Raw genomic sequence first — 17,979 nt, 5'->3', positions numbered from 1 at the left:
CTCAATAGATGTATAATTTGTATACTATATATAAAAATCCAATCCAATGTAAAGTATTTAAAACTAATAATTGCCTTTTATAAGTAGATTTAATAATCTACCCTTTATCTACATCGTATCTATATACTCTCTTCACTTTTCAGAGTAGATTTAACAATCTACCCTGTATTCTATTTATTTATTTATTTATTTATTTATTTATTTATTTATTTATTTATTGTCAAGAATCTTACATCTAACCCCCTTTGTTTAACCCTTTTTCTAACTACTAACAACAGCAACAACTTGTAATCAACCCTTGTAATGAATGAAAATTATCCTAGACCCCTGGTCATGATTCCCTGCAGGAAACTGATAGAGACTTGAACAAAATAAATATTTATAGGCAGCTAAATAAAGTCTTTTATCTATAAATAATTAGTACTATATATGACCAATAATATCATAACAAAAGTTTAAAAAATATATATTTATCTTATAAATTTTGATCTAAAATTCATACCTTAAGAAAAGTTTAAAGAATCAAAATAGAATCAAAGGATTGAGATTAGTAGCATTAGAGTAGTCTCTTAACTTTTTTGTTTTCTTCTGTCACATATCAGAAGATGGCTCTTTCTTCTGGCATGATATAGAGATTTTGCATTTTCCTTTAAACAGCATACTTTGGTTTAAAGAAGGAGAGAGCCATTCTCCAAATCCAAAGCCAGTTTTAATTTTTAATTGAACTGGGACTAAAAGAAGCCCCCTTGTGTTAAGTGTCTGAAGAGAAGAGTAGAAACAAACATTTAGGAAGACTTATGAAATTTTATAGGTGATATACCAATAGGCTAATTTACTATTTTTCTTGGGACATTTTTTCTAAATGATTTGTTCTTTTTCCTCAGATGTCTCATTTGTTCAGTGTTCTTCAGATTCCTTATGCTTCATTCTTCTGAAAGACAAAAACTAAAACCCTTCCCCAAGGCTAACTTTGGGGAGGTCCCCTTTTGGCAAGTTATATCTGATTAAACAAAAAGCATTTGTTAGTGGTATAATTTAATTTAAATTGGATGGTCATGCTGGTTGGTAAAGTATCCCCTCTTCTAATTAAGTGGTCTCTCTTTTTTAAATCAAACCTTTATCAATTTTGATGGTATCCACAGCTTATCTTCTCCTGTAGAAACAAAAGCAAAAACTCGTTGCCAATGTAACACATATCCTGGTTTCCATTCTGAGGTCAGCACATCCTTAAAGTCTAGAGGCTGATTTAATTCTGTAGTTTTTTTCTATTATTAAACAGCCTGCAGTTTCTCTTTGCTTAAAGGCCATTGCTGAACCTATACAGACTTTTCTCTTAACCATTTTAATGGTAGAGTATTTGGTTTCTTTGACAGATCAACAGTTGTGCTTTGTTCTTGTACCATCTGGATGGCTGGTGACTTCACTTTATAGTATTTCCTAATATTTCTCTCAGAAACATGTGTTAGTTTATGGTTTGCTTCTGAAGTTGGAGGAGTATTCCATTGTTGTAACAGATCACACCCCATAAATTCATAGCTAGATTAGCCACATATGGATTTAATTTTCTTCTCTGTCCTTCTGGCCCCATTCATTTGGTCCATCTTGGGCTCTGTTTCACTTGAGATAATGTTCCAATTCCTAACAGCGGAACATTTACCCCCTGAAGAGGCCAATTTTGGTGCCAAAATTATGGTGCAATTATTTTAACATCTGCATCTGTGTCTACAAGACCTTCCAAGAGATCATCATTTATTTGTATTTTTAATTTTAGTCTTTCTTCATTTATAGAAGTTTGCCAAAAAAAAAATTCTGTATGATTTCTCCTGAATTTTCTTTTCTCTCTGCTACAGCTGTTCTATCACCCTGAGCTATCTGGTTTATTCCAATAGTCATTTGTTTATTTTATTGCTCTGAGAAGGGGTTTCTTTCTATGATGGCATGAAAGCACTGAACTGAATTTGCCATGGAGCCTGCAAGAGGACCCTCAGGGAGTTTCCCAATGGCAGAGGCAAAGGATTACCTTGTCTGTCCTTTGGTGATCTACATTTGTTAGTCCAGTATTAACATTTGCCACACCTTCTACATAATCCAGAAGTGAATGGCATTCTGTTGCCATTGTTCCTTGAATAAATATTATTTCTAGGAATGACCTGTCTACAGTCCTTTTTCAGATGACCTTGTTTTCTGCAATTAAAACAACTGATATTATTATTTTTCCTTATTCTTTTGATATCACCTCTCCTATTTATATGTTGTCATGGTCATGAGACTCAATATTAATTGTGTCCTAGATCTAATCCTCCAAGGGTGCTCATTTTGCTGTTAACAGCCTGATTATTCTTTTGCATGCTGCATCCACCTTCTCAAAAGCCAAAGTTTCAATTATTATCTGTCTAGCTCCTGAATTTTATATCATTCTATTTACTGCTAAAGACAGCCTTTGTAAGCAATCTGTGAAGGATTCTTTGAGGTCCTGGATAACTTTTGTAAATGATTCATCTTTCTTTCCTGCTTCCTCAATTCCATCCTACATATTCTTGGATGCTATATGGCATAGAATTACAGTTTTGTTATCATATAAACATTGTCTTTGTATATCAGCATAATTGCCTTCTCCAAGAAGCTCTTCCTGGGAAATTTCCACACCTTTAGCCCTACATCATTGTTTCAACATCTACTTAATAAATGGAGAATGCATGCCATATGATACTATAGGTTCCTTAAATCTCCTTAAATCTAACTTTCCACTGGAGTCCAGTTAGCTCATAAACACCCTTGAGCATTTGGCAGTTCATGTAAGGTTATCGGGTAGATTAATGTTCGGTGTCTGGTAACCTGAGGCTGTTTTGGTGCAACTGTGTAATTCAATCCTGAGATTGGTTTACTTTAAATTCTTCTGTCTGGGTCTGAATTTCTCTATAATTCATTTTAACAGGTTTTTCTAATACTTTTATCTTGGCACTCAAATTGACCAACCTTTTTAACTTCTAAAATAAAAAATGATAAAACAAATCCTATTCATAATTGTTGCTACATACATGCCATCAACATTAATTATCCTCTCATTTAATTGTTACATTTTCAGACTGCCTAATGTATTATCAAACAGAGACCAAATTCTTTCCATTGTATAAATATTTTCCACATTTTAATGTGGGAAAAATCCTCTTTTAATTAATTTCTCCCTTTAAGATATCTTAATTGACTTACCAGGTCTGCCAACTGTGCAGAACATTAGAAGTCTGAGGTAATTCAAAGCAGCTACTGAGTGTGGTAGCAGTCCAAGATGGGAATCTAGAGAGAGCCCACCACCCACCAAGAGAGAAAAAAGCCAAAGAGACTCTAGCCAGTTGGGGTAGAAAATCAGCCATCTGCAGCTCTGGCCTGAGCCATGCAGCTCAAGCCTGAGCCTGGGATTGTGTAAGGCCACAAAGGGCTTTTTAGTGAGTTCTTACCACATTGGAGTGCCAAATGTAGACAAATTTCTAAATGGTCTTGTTAAATATAAAATACAGAGACAGCTATAGGGGTAAAAACCTAAGCGATCAGAGAAATAGGGAAAGCCACATCTAACATCACCTCACCAATTCCATATGCTGATTTACTTCAAAGAGAAAGATGAGCTTTGAAGATACTCCATATGAAGTTTATGTTCTTGGCCAAAGTAGCCATTTGGGCAAGAAATTGCTCTTGCCTGGACTGCTGATAGTATGTTGTATAAAATGGACATGCAGGACCCATAGGATGGTGATTACTGAACTTTATAAGATGATATGGTTCTTCAGATTCCTGCTTCATAGAGGAAATGGACAGATATTCTACATGACACAGCAAGAACCGAATGAGAGACTCTGTGCCTATAGGCTGAAGATTGATGCCACAATGTTGCAGAGGAACATTGGATGACTGTCCAGGCAGGCAGCTGTCTCATCATTTCCAGAATTTTGGAAGTTGCTTACAATGTTCTTCCTGTTTACTTATGAAATATATCCTCCTGAGTTCTTTGATGTATTTGAAGATAGTTAGTTAAAATTATAATTTTCCTTAGTCATGATAAAAGAAAAAATAGTTATGAAACTTTAGATTCACAAACACAGGATAGATAAAATATTTTGTTTAATGTTGCCAAATACATATAGACTAGATATATAACTAATTCCTTCTTGATAACTGTTTGTGATATGTAAATTTACTAGGTTAAAGTTAAAAACCTTCTTTTTGATTAGACAGAAAAGGGGAAGTGTGCTGTGGGATGGTCTGTATGTCAAATTGTTCTGATTGGTCAATAAATAAAACACTGATTGGCCAGTGGCCAGGCAGGAAGTAGGTGGCCAGGCAGGAAGTAGGTGGGACAAGGAGAGAGGAGAATTCTGGAAAGCAGAAGGCTGAGGCAGAGAGACACTGCCTGCCGCCGCCATGATGAGCAGCATGTGAAGATGCCGGTAAGCCACCAGCCATGTGGCAAGGTATAGATTTATGGAAATGGATTAATTTAAGCTATAAGAACAGTTAGTAAGAAGCCTGCCACAGCCATACAGTTTGTAAAGCAATATAAGTCTCTGTGTTTACTTGGTTGGGTCTGAGCAGCTGTGGGACTGGCGGATGACAAAGATTTGTCCTGACTGTGGGCAAGGCAGGAAAACTCTAGCTACAGAAGTGTTGGTGGATGTTATTCTGTATGTTGTGAATATATATTGCTCTGATTGGTTGATAAATAAAATGTTGATTGTCCAGTAGCCAGGTAGGACATATAGGTGGGTCAAGCAGATGAGGAGAATTCTGGGAAGAAGTGGGCTGAATCATGAGTAGCCAGCCAGACACAGAGGAAGCAAGATGACAAGGCAGAACTGAGAAAATTTACCAAGGCACATGACTAAATATAGATAAGAATTTTGGGTTAATTTAAGCGTAAGAGCTAGTCAGTAATAAGTGTTAGCTAATGGCCAAACAGTTATAAATAATAGTAAGACTCTGAATGATTATTTTATAAGTGGATGCAGGACTGTGGATGAGAAAGTTTTGTATGGACCATGAGGGGCTGGGCAGGACACTGAAAATCTTCCAACTACATCTGACTATTTCTTCAAATGTCTAGATAGTTAAATTTATTGGATTTTTTGTGGTTAGTAAAATGCTATCTTACTTTCCATTATAATAGAGAGTATAAATTTATAAGGAGATGTCCAAATGGCACTAAATGCCATGCCATGATGTAGTATAGTATAGGACTATAGAATATGAATACTGAGTTAAATTACAGAGTTGAGACTCCTTATCTTCTAATTCATTTGTATCAGTTTTAATATCCACTTTACATGTTCACATGAAATGAAACAAGATATTAGTAGTTCCATCCCATAAACCCAAATGGTACCATTCCTGGCACACTCTTGATAATCTAGATCTTCAAGTCTCCTTGTAAAAGAACAAATTAATGTGTTTTTGCTCTCCTACCGAGGAAGCCAGTATCTCAAATGATATTATCATATGCTTAATTTGGCTTTATATATAGGAAAAGTAGTTTTTTTCTATTTACTGGAAAAAATCACCAACAATGACAACCAAGATATAGTATAAATACGACAGGGTAGCAAGATACCAACAACTGAACATCAAATGCAGCAGCTGGTATTATTACAATAAATTTTAAAGGAGCAGTTAGAAATCACCAGTTTTAAATCTCTGCTAATGCAGAGATCTATAAATTCATACTCTATTATAATAAAAAGTAAGAGAGCACCGTGGGAGCCCATTTTCAGGTTCCTCATGGCTTTATCCAGCATGTCTGCATAGAGAGGATGATTAGGACCATAGGCCTGCATGCAGGTATCTGAGATGGTCTGCACGTGACTGTGCTGGGGGGAGGTCTTTTGCTCCACCCCTTGGCATCTCTATAAATACCCTAGGGCAGAGACAGTCAGGGCCCATTGGAATAGGTTCCAGGCCCTCTTAAGGCTATCCTTTATTTTCTACCTGTTTATCTCCACCATCTAAATCCTTCTATCTAATATTTCCTGTTGCTTGCACTCAAGAAAACTCTGGGGAACTGTGGAGTTTGTAGGTAAATACCCTGCAGAATGGTGCGATGAACAGGGACTAAAGAAAAAAAAAATAGGGACTAAAGACAAATGAACAGGCACTAAAGACAAAGTAATAAGAACCAAAGACAAAGGAAAATAAAAGCAATATTTACTTTTATTACAGTTTTTGACAAAAGTGCTGAGTCATGTGCTACCAGTGGAAAAAGAAAGGTACATGTCTAGTGTTGTAATGGAATATGAAATATGAATATTAATAAGAGGCAGGGGTTTTTATCATCAAGAAAAAAGGAAAAAACAGACTGGAAGGATGTCTGATGCTGCAGTGCAAAGATCTCCTCTAAAATTTTTTATCTTGTGTCTCTTTCTCAATTTCTATTTGTGAAAAATAAATATCAGTTATAGTGTAGTAATGTAGTATAGGAAAAACTTAGATGTGTAATATGGTGTAGAAAAAATTTAAGATAAGGCAACTAGACAGAAAATCTCTTCAATTTTCTAACTTTGGGGGCTATGAATGCATATTGGGAAAATAATCTTTTTTTGAGCTTTATGGGTAGTAAAAAAATCTCTTTTTTGAGCTTATAAGGCAGAAAAAGTTTCCTATGGAAGCTTTTGGCCTAGGGTCAGCTAAAATGCTAAGTCCAAGTGGCAGGAGAAAGTTATTTCTCCCTGAGGCAAAAAATGCGGGTGTAAGAAGACAAAGTTTAATGTTCAGAAGTTTTGGGAAAAGTCATTCTTTCTCTCTTAGGGAAAAAAATCTTTCTCTTAAACTAAAAGCTTTTCTTGGATCAATTTATTGCAGAGTCCAGAAGACTGTTACTCTGAGTTCTCTGAGAGTACTTGAATCTTTCCTAAAAGGAGAAGCATGATTGAGTTTGTAGAATCCAGGCAAAATAAAAGTTGGCATGGTATTTAGCTTTCCTACCCAGCATTTCCATGGCCAATTATTCTTGTGTAGAGGATCACCAATCACTTCATGGTAGAATATCACTCTTGTTGGATGCCATATTCTGGGTTTCCTTGAACCCTTGCTCAGTGTGAGTAGAGCTTCCTGAATACTCATCAATTTTATAACCAAGCTTATACTTTCATATACATACTCTTACAGTGAAGGTCCTAGACTCCTGTAAGTGGTAGCCCTGTTAAGCCAGTTGTTTTTGTATTTTGTAGGGTTTTTGTAGCTTATAGAGGTAGCCTCTTCAAGCTAGTTCTTTTTGTAGCTTATAAGTTTCACAGCTGGGTAAAACTGATGATTCCTTTTCTCTTTCACTAGCATGCACAGCTCCTTCCAGCCCTGTGAAAGCTAGCCAGTATAAACAGACATTTCCTGTCCTGACCACCCAGTCCCAAATGACCTACTCAGAGGCTTAATGTTACTTATAAATGCTTGGCCAATAGCTGAGGCTTGTTATTAGCTAACTCTTACATTTAAATTAACCCATATTTCTATTTATGCTTTGCCACATGGTGGTACCTTTATCAGCATGGCACAATAATCTCCTACTGCCTTTGCATCTGGCTGATGACAATTCTCTCTGCCTTTCTCCTTTCCATCATCTTCATGTTGGTTGCCTTGCCTATATTTCCTGCCCAGCTACTGGCCAATCAGTATTTTATTAAACCAATTTGAGTGACAAATCTTTACAGTGTACAAGAGGATTATTCCACAGCAGGTCAGTAGTGATGAAACTTCCAAGCCAGGACTAGCTTTACAGCTCCTTGTCTCAGGACTCAGGTATGTGGTCTTAGCAACATGGTCTTAGCATCATGTTCTTAGGAGTAACCAATAGCTTTGGCAGTAGCTTATAATGTATGGGTGTCTACAGGACCTCATTGGCCAATACCTACAAAAAGAGGTAATTCATTCCCACCACTGACATTTTTTTATAGTCTATGGTGTATAGTAGTGGTATTATTTCTTCATTATAGGGGAACTTGAATTTATCTTCCCCATATCATATTTGTATATGGAACTTCTACAATAGTAGGTTTAGTGGCACAAACATCATGGAAGTAACCAACCACTTTCTGATTGGATTTAAAGACTGTTTCACAAAATGAAATCTATACCAATATCTTGCTAAGATCCTGTGCCTGGACAGGTCATAGGCCACAGGGGAGAATGTACTACTATTTTTCTGCTAACTGGATATAGTATTCAAATAATCATTATACTCATATACTCACGAATCTCTCTACCCTTATCAGAGAAGCTTCTATTTGTAATAGATGATACTTAACACAGAAATCCACAGCTGGTCATGATCTAGAAAATAAGATACTATAGAATGGTCAGCCCTAAATTGGACATTAACATCATATTCTTTCTTCCAAGGCTTAGGGGCCATTGCAAAAGAGGGTCAGAAATATGATAAAAGCCAGAAGCATAGATGACAATAAGGAAACAATGACTGCTTGACACAATAGTGGAGCTGCAAAAATGAATTAATGGAGATTGTGACAGCATGCACAAGGCCTGTTCAAATTCAGCCAGATCAAGTCCTAGCATGGAGAGTGGAAGTGAGCACCAAGTCCCACCCATATCAGATGAGCTACTTATAACTGATAGCTGCTAGAAGAGGGAAAGTAGTTTTTTAAGAGTATATCTCCCGGGGTAGATTGACCAGGCTCCAGTGGAAGGCCACACATCTAAGAATATATGGACAGCATAGATTTTACTGGATTTTTTTAAGAATTAAAGATATAAAGTTGGGTGGGAAGTGGTGGTAGATCTTGGCGGAGGTGGAGGATCAGTGGATGTGATCAACACATATTGTGCAAAATTCTCAACTACTCTTTTAAAAAGAAAATGTCTCTGATCAAGGATGGGAAACCAAAGGATATATTGATATCATTTCAAAGATGGATATAAGGACAAGATAAATGGAATACATCTTGGAGTGGGAGACCTTGTTGGTCAATGTACAAGCAGCTGACGACTCAAGGGATTTGGCAACCACCAATGTAGCCTCAGCTCTTGAGTACAGTAGTTAGAGAGCCAACAGGTAGTTGATAAAGTGCTGCCTCCTACCAGTTCATTTTCAGAATTAGTCAACTACTTATTCATCTTTTCTCAGATACGTACAAGTGTCTAAAAAAGAAGGCTTAGAACACAATATTTATGCCTACAGTGATGTTCATTTCCTATAAATTAATACTACAAACAGAAAACCACATCCATTGAGACATGGTGGTAGTGAGGAATAGCTTCTTTTAATGAAGTTTAATCTACTTTGAATTTATCTGTAGGTGACACTCTCTTCTTTCTGACCTGACTTCAATTTAAATATTTCCTCAAAGGGTAAATGTATATTTTCTTGAAGCAGATATGGTATCTATCCTATTATCCTATTCCTCAGAGTTTAAGCAACTTGTTTTTTTCTTCTTTTTTTTCCCTTTATTTTTGGAAGAACATCAAGTGGTGTGCATCCTGCTGCATCTGGCTACTGTATGATGTAGGAGGCCTGCTTCTGACTGACTCCTGTAAAGGAAATAATAGTAACACTTCAGCTCCATACTGGGCTGTTATTAAATATTTTGAACTGAAATCTTGTAATTGCAATTAATGTTGTATTAAAAGATTATTTAATGAAGCAGATCATGCTGGGAATGAGTATTATACTGGCTCCAAGGAGCCTGCCTCCTATATACCTGGAAAAAGTCCTGACTATTGTAGAAAATAAAGATGATCATGTTTGCCAGCTTCAAAGAATAGGCTTCACACTAGAACTATCAAGACCTGTTGCTTTCGGCACACATGCTTGTGTGTGTGTGTGTGTGTGTGTGTGTGTGTGTGTGTGTGTGTGTTCCTCAAATGAATAAAAATGATGCCAATGACTCATGACAAGTTGAACAGAAGTTTCTAGCTTTAACTGCAATATTTAATTTGGAAGTATTTCACATAGAAAAACTCTGTGTATGTTATTTAAAAAAAATTCCTCTTCCTATTTTTCATTGCTTTCATAGTTTTCTTTCTTTTGGACAAGTTTGTCAGAGTTTTATACCTAATTCTGGAGTAAAAACTTATTAGTACTGAGAAGTTGGTGACATCACTGGGACATTATCTCATTACAGGCCAATATAGGGTTTTCTTTACCAAGAAATTGGACTCTGTTTAGGGAAAATGACTTTTAAGACAAATATGTAGTTGCTGTGATTTCTAAAGCTTATTGGCAAAGGCTGCTTGAACATTTCTCTGTGCCAATTAAGAACCAGTGTACCTGCAGAAAAAAAGCATGCAGCTGATTTATATGAGCAAGTCCTCCATTGACAAGGTTGAATGCAGCACTAACCTTGTCTTTGACCTTTACTCATTAGATAGCAGTAGAGCCTCTTTCCACAGTTATAGTAAAACATATGTATGTAGTTGTTGATCAAATTTCCCTGGGGGGACAAATTCATCACCATGTGAGAGCCATTGTTCTAATGTGATCTTCTAATCATTCATAGCATGGGCTATTATACTTTTCATTTAATAGATAGGGGAAACTGGGGTTCTGAGAATTAATGTCCCATGTGGCACAATCCCTAGTTTCTTCCCTGCCTAGTTTCTGTAGGCTGTTATACAATGTGATCAGTAGAGTGGACTCCAGGGTTAGCTTTCGATCATATGGAATATAGATTAATTCACATTTGAAGTCTTGAGTTTCTATCAACCAGTTTTAAACTGGGCAGGGGATAGAATTTTGGATAGAAGTCTAATGAGCCACCCAGGATCCATACTTTCACACTCAATTTTCATAGGATAAGAAATTTTTGTGGATGATGTATTATCTAGAGTTACTTCTTATTGTTCCTATGAATGTCTAAGGTCCTTCAGAGCCAAATGAAAAGGAGAGAGATAAATCACTGTGAGAAGTAGGTTCTGACTGTGTAATTTTGGGTACCCCTTGTCCTTCTCTGCTTTTCATATGTGCATTTATGCAAGTGGGGAATTAGATTTTGTTATCTTAGAAGTCCATTTTGGTTCTTATGTCTTGCAAAAGAGCTTAGCCAAGATTAACAGGAACATCCATTAGGTTCCCTTGAGACTCAGCATTACTAGCTTAATTTGTACTAATTTGATGACTGACTTGGAAGGACTTACAGAAAGCCTCTCAGGAATAGCATCCTTCTACATACTTCTGAGGGCCTGAGCCCATCTAGTTCTGAGGGAAGTGTTCAAAGAAGAAAACTTCTTGTCACTACTTGTTTTTCTAGGATCTGAAACCTATTACAAACAAGCTTGGGAAACACCACTGATTTGGCACCATAAAAGAATATAAAGACTTTTGCTCATAGTATATGGCTTTTATTAGGTTGCTGGTGGAAAGAAGAGCAAAGCATTTCTTATTATATATCTTCAGGTTAGAATTTTATTGCTTTTGACCAAAGGCCATTGAAATATTTATAGAGCAAAGTGTAGATACAATGTGATTAAAAAAAAAGAAATTAGAAAGATGAAAACTAAGAGTAAGTCTCTGAGAGTACAAAGATTGGATCCATTTTCATATTGTTTTCATAGAGGAAATCATCCTTGACTGCTTTAACTAGAGTCTAACGTAGCTTGTGCTTCAGTAATGAACCCAATAGAAATATACATATGGCATATGACTGCAAAATGCCACTATTAGGAAGAATTAGCCCTCAAACTTTGGGCTGTTTTTAAAAACAGATGACTTTGTACAAGTATGACTTGTCTCACATGTACAAACCTTTCCAGGCTAGGGGATTTGAGCTTCTCCTGCCTTCAGTCATTAAGTATAAGCTTGCCTTGGGAAAGGACACTGGACAGGAATTGTGCACATTTAGATCACCTATGGGAGCTTTAGAAAATGCTGTGGCTAGGGTTCATGGTACTTGGCAATTCTGACTCATTTTACCTAGCATGTGATCTGAGTGGTAAGATTCTTAAAAATCTGGAGATGATTCCACTGAGTAGCTGAAGTTAAGAACTATGCTTTACAGGCTTGTTTTTGAAAGGTAGCTTTTCTAAGTGATTCTTTGTTGTTGTTGTTTTTTGTTTGTTTTCCTTGTGGAATAATAGTTCTGGCAAAATATTAAGGCTTTCTCAAATGGTGTTCAATCTGACTCTTGATCAGATATGTACCCATAAGAGCCAACTTATTGTTGTCATCAGAGAGTCTTTATCTGATAACTGACAGAGGCAATGCAGAGGTGCATAGCCAAGCACACCAGCTGAGCTCTGGGAGTCCACTTGATGAGAGGGAGGAGAGATTGTATGAGTCAGTGGTGCCAAGGTGAAGACAGAGGAACCCACAGAGACAACTGACCTGAGCCCTTCGGAGCTCATGAACTCTGGACCAACAGTTAGAGAGCCTGCATGGGACTAACCTAGGCCCTATGCATGTGTGTGACACGTGTGGGGCTTGGTCTCTTTGTAAGGCTCCTAGCCCTCTCCTTGGCACATGAGCTGTCTTTTGGAAACTTATTCCTCATACTGGATTACCTCACCTAGCCTTGATGCAGGAGCTTGATCCTGCCTCAACTTGATGTGCTACTCTGTTGATTCCCATGGAAGGCCTGCCCCTTTCTGAACAGAGAAGGAGTAGGTGGGTTGAGGATAGACAAGAGATGGGGATAGGGCAGCACTGGAAGAGAGGAGTGAGGGGAAACTGGTATATAAAATAAGTGAAAAAATTTAATAAAAAGGAAAGACCAATTCAGTTAGATTTTCTTTGACTCTGCTTTTGATTTTTTATGTTTTAACTTATTATTATTATTGTTATTGTTATTATTATTGCATGTGTTGTATGTAGTTTTGGGTACAGACACACATGTGCCATGGTGTACATGTGAATGTCATAGGACAACTTTTGGGAAATAATTATCTCATTCCACCATGGATTCTAGGAATTGAACTCAGGTCTTCAGAATTATGTAACAAGTGCTTTCACTCACTGAACCAACTCAGCAGCCTTGACTCCATTTTTCTCCTTTACTCCAGGCCTATGCATTAAGTTGTCCAGTGGACTCCCCTTAAATGTCCTTGAAGTCTTCAAATACCATGAGTCTGAGACTGGATTCAAGATTGTGCTCTTAGAATTCCAACAACAAGAATGATTATTGGTGGAAGTATTAAGGCAACTCTATGTAGTTAAAAGGGAAGTTTGTTTTGTGGGGTAAGTTACAAGTAAAGGGATAGGTTACAGGGTCTGAGAAAGGTGTAGTTCAGTCTAGCAGTGGTCTCTGGAGAACTCTGATAGGTCTACCTCCAGTGTCCAGGATCCAGGAACCAAGAGAGCCAGCACATCTGGATCTCAGAACTTAAAGGCTCTTGTCTCAGCCCCGCCACGTAGGCATGACAGTTACCAGAAGCCTCAATGACTGTAGTACTTCAAGGTCATAGCTGGAATAGCCACCCACTACAGGTGATAGGTACTTATTTTAAAGTAATAATTGTGGATATGGCTAAAAGTTAGAAATGGAGGAAGACCAACTAAAGATACATTTCTAACTTAGAATTTAAAGAGCTGTGACTGAATGGATGTAAGGGAGGTGGAAAGAGACAATGAATGAAGCATATGAGCAGATAACAGGCACCATTCACTTTCTTTGTGTCCCTAGTCCCCACACAACTATTTATATATTGCATATTTAATAAATTGATTGAACCAATAGGAAAATTCATACTTTGATCCTTTAAAGGAATGAGAGGATAGAATGGACATTATACAAGTTATTTTTAAAACTTTTTCTTGATGTTATGAGGCTAGGCCTCAAATCAATCTGATATATTATTCTCAGTGGAAAATGTCAGGTTTTTTTTAGGTATTCTTATTATGCTCCCATGAATTCAGATTTTTGTCTGATATCCATTTGAAGTGACTGAATTTGTTATAGCAAGGTATTGAAAACATGATGGAAAGTATTAGTGCCTTTAAAAATTAATTTCTAAGCCGGGCGGTGGTGGCGCACGCCTTTAATCCCAGCACTCGGGAGGCAGAGCCAGGCGGATCTCTGTGAGTTCGAGGCCAGCCTGGGCTACCAAGTGAGCTCCAGGAAAGGCGCAAAGCTACACAGAGAAACCCTGTCTCGAAAAACCAAAAAAAAAAATTAATTTCTAAAATGTTTTGAGATTAGTTCTCTTTATTATCTTATCCACATGTATTCAGTTAGAATTTGGTTACTGAATCATCGACTCTCCTGAAGATTCTGAGAATAAGATCAATTAAGTGGCCCCCTTTGATGTAGGAGAATTTCAGTCTGGCTTCTATGGCTTTAGTTGTGATAGACTTTATTGCTTTAGCATGCCATTTCCAGGAAAGGGCTTAGTTAGGATAAATATTTAGCTATTTGAATACCTAGTACAAATCAATTGACTGATTATATAAGAATCATCAAATTGCCAGTATTTTCTTCTCCAAACCATCAATTTACCTTTAAGATAACTAATATTTATTGATAATTACATAAGTGAATCAAAACATGTGACACACATTCATTAAAGTGAATATTTTCATATGTATTTATATTATACTGTTTTACAAAAGAGTTAAGGCAATGTATGAAATGATAAAAATTAAATAAATAATTTGAACATTCTGGGATATAGAGGCTTCAAGCTGTTATAAAATATTAGAAAGCACAGGGATAGAAATTTTTAGTGTTATCTGAGCAAGGCAAAGTAACTTTCAAGATACCTTTTGGATTTTTGATAGTGGATTATCGTCTTGGATCATGAAGAATAAAAATATGGCATGATATTTTACAAAATATTTTCTAAGAAAGAAAGAATTATCACTGTGTGTTATGGATTTTTTCATTAAAACATTAGAAAGTATCTTTTTAGAGTTTTCTAGAATTCGAATATAAAGTAACAAGTTCCAACACTATTCACTGCTACTCTGATAAGAGCGATTAGGGCCTAGAACTACCTTGTATGATTTAAATGACAGAAAATAGTAAAAAAAAAAAAGCAAAGATATTGAGGGAGAAACATCAATAAGACCATTTGATATAGTAAATATTCTAATTAATAAATGCAGGCCAAAACTTATTTATTATTGACTACAACAACAACTTAGAATTGTATGGGGGTAATAGAACAGAGTTAGTGAGTTCAAGATTAAATATACCATTAATGTGAATGTTGAATAGAAGCTGTACTAAGATATGTCCTTGCTTTACCCTGTGCTCATAGAACTTGAAATTCCTACCCTTATTTTATCTGGGGTGCCAGTGAGAACATGCTGAAACAGAACTGAGATGCCTATCAATGATGGTGTAGGGCCATTTGGCCAGTCCTGATTTCTGGTGACAGAGTCAAAGGCTGTGACAAAATCTTCAAATACAACAGAGTAGTGTTTAATAGGGTTTCATGTGCCATGTAGAACAAATAGCAGAGTTGCTTTATTATGTATAAAATTCTATGTGCATTGAGAGTAAGTCATGCTAAACTAAATTTAATGCTTTAACTATCCACTTCAAAGGACTTTTAATAGTCTATCATTTGACTCTGATTAGGAGATTATTGCTAGATATAGTACTTCTGGCATTCTTCACAGTGATATTTATTTATTTGACAAGTATTTAATGGCTACTATATGTTGCTCTGGATTAAGTACAGTTCTAGACACTGGAGATACAGCAGTACAAAAAATATTTAAAATGCACATTTCTTGGAGCTAATGTTCTAGTAAGAGACAAAACAAATTAAATAACAGTACAGTTTATTTGTCTGTGTGATTTCTGACGGCTGGAGGGTACTTGGCCATCTGGGCCTGCAATGGGGTGGGATGTGAAGGCCTTGCTAATATTTTGACTAGAGACCTGAAGACAGAGATGGAGAGAATCACATGGCTGTGTAGGTAGAGGATCCTAAGTAAAAAGAAGACCAAACATTAGTGTCAAAGACATATGTATGGGTGTTGGAAAAACTGTGAAGAGTTCAGGCTCACTAGACTTGTAGTAGGGACATAACAGATCATTCAAACTTAGTAACTACCTTGAAATTTTACTGTGATTAGAATGAGCATGGTGTATTGTAAATGGAGAAATGAAAACTGATTGGAAGTGTGATGATTAAGTGAATTCCTAACTAGAAGAGCCACTATCCAAAGTGATTAATGAGTCTGTGCAAAAGCTAGAGGAGATCTGAGTAGCCTAACCTAGCATGGAATGCTGCCCTCAGCTGAACCATTGTACAATTCCTTTGACTTGGGTGAATAATCATGACAATATTCATAATGGTTAATACTTTAATAACAGTTATTGCAAACCAAGAAAGTTTCAATTGTTTTATTTATATTTATTCATTTATTTCTAATAACAGCTTCATGAGTAAGAACTATTAATAATTGTCATTTCTCTGATATGGTTATTAAAACACTAAAAAGCAAAATAAAGTGCCATGGGTCACAAGGCCTGCATTATGGTAACACAGATACATCCACCCTCATAATAATCACATATACTCTCAATAGACAACACATATCTGTTCACCAAATATTTAGTTGAAACAAAGTTTTATGAGAAGCAGTATTCATATGGAAGATATTACTACATTGGAATAAAGACATACACAACAGTTGTATATTGTACTCTTCAGTTTTCTTATATGAAATCTTCAGTCACAATTTAATGTTAAAATTCTCATATCAAATAATATCAAATAATGAGTTTCATTGTGGCATTTTATACATTGTTTTTAATTGATCCTTATCCATCAGTTTAGTCCATTATGCCTTGCTCATCTCCTACTGGTCTTTTTCTTTCTCCCAATATCCCTTTTTCTGTTTTCATGTCATATGTATCCAGTTTAAATTAAAAACATAGTTATACCTAAATTAATTTTATATACATATAATGACTTTTAGCTTTTACTTAGGAAAAAAAACACTAAACTGGAACAATGTTGTAATGAAACTCAGTGACTTTGGGATGCAAAGTTCTACTTGCATTTATTATCTCAACCATCCACATACACACATACACATCCTATCTGGGTATTACCTACCTATTGCATTTTGTGGGGAGGGCAGGAACAAAGGTAAATTATATGAATGGGGTATGTGAAGAATAATCTTGTGATTCTGTTGGAATGTTGTCCCATTAAGTAGATGGACAGCAATGCATTTCTTACATTAGGGAATATTGATATAACTGATCTGGTAGGGACTTAGCAGGAAGGAAAATTCTGTATCCATTTATGTATTATAGAGTAGGTCATAGAACATGATATGCAGTCCAGTGTCAATGACATACAAATTTCCCTGATTTCAATAACAGATCTATTATTAGTCCTATTCTTGTGTCTTGGGAATCCATCTCCAATTGAGTGCCTGTATTGGCACTTTAAGAGAAAAATTGGATAAACATCTGGATTATATATAGTAATATGGTAGAAGTTTTCTTTTGTCATAATTTAATTTTTTAGCCCTTCCTCCCTTCCTTCTTTCCTTTTGTAGCTTAATAGACAATCATTTAAATTTGAACATTTTTTTACTATGGTTACTTTTTTGAAAAGAATCAGCTTTTAAATAATAGTTAATGTATAAGACAGTAAATTTAATAGCCAGAAATATAACATTAAAGCAGTGTTGTATGACAATATTCCTGGAGATATCTAATAACCAGCTATTCACCCAAGACAGACTAAAGTGCATATACTACCAAAGTCCAATTTGGTGAATCAATGAGTTTTATGGAGTTACTTACAGAAATATTGGTGAGGGTTTTCTTAAAGGATCAGAAAGGACTCACAGGCAGCTGTATCGCCACCATTCCCCAGTATGGGTGACAGCTCACAAAGCTGGAAACTTGAAGCAAACTGTACAGTCTTCAGGTAGCCCAACAGGTTGGAGGGTGGCCTTTCTAGGTGCTTCAGTAGGTTTGAATGTTTTCCAGGCAGCTCAGCTGGCACTTCCTTTTTCTAGGCAGTTCAGCTGATCTCTGCTTCTTCTAGGCAGCTTGGCTGCTCTCTGGTTTTATCAGGTGG

The sequence above is a fragment of the Peromyscus maniculatus genome, chromosome X (assembly GCF_049852395.1).
Source record: "Peromyscus maniculatus bairdii isolate BWxNUB_F1_BW_parent chromosome X, HU_Pman_BW_mat_3.1, whole genome shotgun sequence".
Classification (NCBI taxonomy): domain Eukaryota; kingdom Metazoa; phylum Chordata; class Mammalia; order Rodentia; family Cricetidae; genus Peromyscus; species Peromyscus maniculatus.
This window is presented reverse-complemented; position numbering follows the sequence as displayed.